The sequence below is a fragment of the Sinocyclocheilus rhinocerous genome, unplaced genomic scaffold, assembly GCF_001515625.1.
Source record: "Sinocyclocheilus rhinocerous isolate Xijiao unplaced genomic scaffold, SAMN03320098_v1.1 scaffold1223, whole genome shotgun sequence".
Lineage (NCBI taxonomy): Eukaryota > Metazoa > Chordata > Actinopteri > Cypriniformes > Cyprinidae > Sinocyclocheilus > Sinocyclocheilus rhinocerous.
The window spans coordinates 535,805-539,799 of NW_015641045.1; the positions used below are offsets into that span (position 1 = coordinate 535,805).

General features: G+C 44.1%; 1 long non-coding RNA gene across 1 annotated transcript in view; it reads right to left on the reverse strand.

The window, feature by feature from the left end:
- LOC107754427 (uncharacterized) overlaps nucleotides 1–3,737 on the reverse strand; it is a 17,824-nt gene extending 14,087 nt beyond the window's left edge. The window contains exon 1 of the long non-coding RNA XR_001641585.1: nucleotides 3,638–3,737. This is a non-coding gene — a long non-coding RNA (uncharacterized LOC107754427). The remainder of the gene's footprint in view (nucleotides 1–3,637) is intronic.
- Nucleotides 3,738–3,995: the final 258 nt, after the last annotated feature.

Consider the following 3,995-nt stretch of genomic DNA (forward strand, 5'->3'; position numbering starts at 1 on the left):
CACACACACAGTAGTGAACACACACACACCGTGAACACACACCCGGAGCAGTGGGCAGCCATTTTTTTGCTGTGGCGCCCGGGGAGCAGTTGGGGGTTCGGTGCCTTGCTCAAGGGCACCTCAGTCGTGGTATTGAAGGTGGAAGAGAGCACTGTACATTCACTCCCCCCACCTACAATCCCTGCCGGTACGAGACTCGAACCCGCAACCTTTGGGTTACGAGTCCGACTCTCTAACCATTAGGCCACGACTTCCCCAATTGTTGTAATAACAAGATTACTGTTTTTTTCTGTATTTTTGATCAAATAAATGCAGCCTTGATGAGACTTGTCTCATCAAGTCTTCTTTAGACTTCTTTAAAAAACATTACAAGTCTTACTGAACCCAAACTTTTGAACGGAAGAGTATAAAGAAAAGTGTATAAAAAATTAAAAATGACAACCGATGAGGTGGGGGATAGGGCGCATTCTCTGTGCATTCATATTTAAATACTTTGTTTTAGCTATTAAAATCTTCTTTTTTTGCATACTGTACATACCTAAAAAAATATATATATTAAAAAGGAGCCATGCACCATTGTAAACGTAGCAATATCACACGTCAGGGCTAACGGCAATGTTTTGTGTCTTTACCAGCTATGTTATGGCTCCCTTGATGTTTTACAAGTGACATTTGGGTGTTGTGTGTTTGTGGGGGTTTCTGGAAAGTTATATTCAAAGAACACTAAAACTGTTTTAAGTGTGCAAGATACAGGCGCTGGGGGAAAACAGACTCTTGAGTTCACAGTTTGGCTGGCCAGATCATCCATGCACTTTTAGTCTGATCAAATGCTTTAAAGCCAAGAGAAAAACAAACCACATCAGCAGTTTCCTCATCTCTCTGTGCTGCACGTACAGTGATGCGCTCAAAAGTCGCGCATGTCTTCGTCTTCACAACATGTCATCTGTCAGTCATCCTCGTACAGCCGAGCGGCACAAAGAAAACTCAATCAGCCGCGGGAGCCTCTTTTTGTCTGCCAATTCTGGAACTTTCATGCTCCTTATTTGTCAGGTCAAAGGTTAAATTGCTGACCCTCCCTCTCAACCCCCCCTCCTCCTCCTCCCCTCTGCGGCGAAAGCTCTATCTACAGAATCCCCATATTTACATGGATTAGACTTCTTTCACGCTGAAGAAAGAAATCTGGTTCATAGTCAAAGCCCGAGAAGCGGCCCACATCGCCGGAGTGGCCACGTTATTCACCGCCGGACAATGACCATATTGTGGGGATCTGAAAGAGGAGGGGGGGTGGAGGGAAGCGCCCCGCTTTTGGCCCGAGCTGGGGCGGAGAAGCCGCCCCCTCCAACCCCCTTCCCTTTTCGTCCACGGCAAAGTCCTGCGCTTGTGCCACTAGGCTCACAGGGGCAAAACCCCATCCGCTCTCCTGACAAGAGCAAACAAAGCCTGCCCACTGTGAACTAGATGAAGATGTCAAAAGCTTTTAGGCTGGTGGGTGGAAGGGGGGGTGGGTGGTAAGACAAGGTTTAAACCAACAAAACCAGAGAAAAGGCCCTTTTCACTCCCATGGATAAATCCCACTAAATCTACATTTCCACATCAGCTTTACTTTCCCCCGACAACAATCCAGCGACTCAATAAAATGATCAAGAACAAATAAGCGAGGCCTTCGAGAGGACGGGGCCACCGGTTTAGCAAATAGACCATGCCGAGCTAATCAGAGGAGAACAGAGGAGCTGATACCATATAGACATTTGGGAAATTTACACAACTTTACCGTCCTCATCTAATCCTCCGTGACGTCCTGCGACTTCTGCAGGAGGCCGAACTGGGGTCAAGCTTCTGGAAGATGCTTTCTGCAAAAAGACGCGAGGCATCAGCATCTGTGATGGTGGAGTTAAAACAAACTCAAGTTTCAGAAAGACGGCATAGCACGTCACTATAACGCTCCTAGATAACTTGTTTACTCGCTTTATGTGTAACACACACACACACAACTCCGCACAGCCGCTTTCACACTCCCGCTTCTCCAGTGGTGTTGAGAACAAATGAGAGCTGTAAGTTGTTAATTAGTGTTTCCTCCAGTTCGGCGGGCCAGGGGTCTGAATGAAGAGGTCAACGCTATCTGTGTACCTAAGGCTCAGACAAAGACAGAACACATTGTCTTTGACCAGTCAGGGCTTAGCACTGCTGTCAGCGAGGAAAGAGAGGAACAGAGCGGGAGGGCGCGGGCACATTTATGCTCCGGAATATTTTTGCAATTAAACACGGCTCTGTCCGTTTTTAGAAAGAAATCCAAAGTGCTCGTCCGAAATTCCTCTCAGTGTTGTAAACCAGTGAGTCACTGGCTGTGATTTTAAAGACAGGATCCTCTTTTTACTGCGTGTTAGAACTGGATGTGAGCATTTTATGGATGTCAAAGATCAAAGACTATCCATCTACTTTGGATCCAGCATCCCAGATCTGGATAACAGTGACATTAGCACGCACAGTAAGCATTTTTCTGTAAGTGTTTATTTTTAAACACAGCTTTCTCTTCCAGGCCAACCAATACTGGGAAGTAGGAAGTATTTAAAGGGCAAAGCCTTGTCCCTTTTGAGGACCCACCGTATAAAGCAGACCAGAGTGGAGACTATGGCCCATTCAGATGTTAATACATACACCATTCCACTGACTCTGATTAACTCCATGTGAGTTAATAGTTGCCCTGTTAACAAAGAGTTATCCTCCCATTCAAGTCGGCGGTATGTTTAGGAGGAGAAAAGCAAGGAGAGGGAATTTGTAGTGAACCTTTACAGTACAAGCCCCTTCAGGATATAATACAAGCTCCGTCTCCTCTGGCTAATCCAGTCTGCAGATGCTGGAAAGAAGCTCACTGCTCTTGCAGGGACAAATAGTCAGAGAATGGACGGAGGCAAACAAAAGAAATGTCCCCCCCCACCCCAGGTCTAAACTGAGCCAGAGGTTCTCCAAAAGTGTGGGACAAAACCAAGTAGACAAGCTAAAAGCTTACGTTGCTTTGGAAAGTGCTTTCTGTGCGTGAGTTTATCCTCATGCATAATGATTGGACGAACAAACTTAAAAGTTTTCAAAGCATTGGCTTTAGCTCTGTCTGGGTTTTGGGATATTTAAGTTGCAAAACAATCAATAAGACTCCAGGTGATTATTGATGTTTTAAAGTTCATGGTATACTTACCTTGGTCACATCCATTAATGAATGAGCGTAACCTTACTTTATGCCAATTAAATTAGGAAGTTTGTCTACATGGTTCCAGCTCAGAAGTCCATACTCACCATTTATTTTCCATAAAATTTCCCCTAATTAATATGCACCCTATTAGCTAGGTGCTACTCTCTTAAAAATAAAGTGTCATTCTAAAAACATTCCCCAATCATCGGCTTTCCTCCTGATTTTTGGCTCCAGACTGACAGGTTAACATTAGAAGTTGAAAGCAGTCGCGCTCTCGAGCTAATCTATAATCAATTCCAAATGGTGTGACTGTATAATGAAACAGCAGCGCTAATGGGCAAGACCAGAATGGTCACTACAACCTACATCTAATTGGTTTGGTTGCCCAGCCCTCAGCGTTTAAAACACTAGCTTTTTGAAGTTTGCATGTTTGTAACGGCTTTTAAGACTCACTTATCGTAACTCTCTTGGATAAATTTCTGAGGCGACTTCTCATGTTCGCGCGCTCCTCGAAGTAACGTAAACACGCACCTAAACTATCGCGATACCTGGGAAGTGAACTAGAACTTCAAAAACGCTTTCACTTTTAATTAGTCTAGATTTTTAAAGAGACAACAGTTTTATTTTGACTTAAAATAGACTACATACAGGCAAAGAAACTCCGTTTTAAGTGCACTAATTATCTACATTTTCATTGCGAACTCTCGCTATGTCTGCAAACCCTTTTAAGCTGATGTGTGCCTCTGAATCTATCTATCTCTTAATCTTATTTAGACAAATTAATCCTTAATCATGCACTGTGTCAATGCAA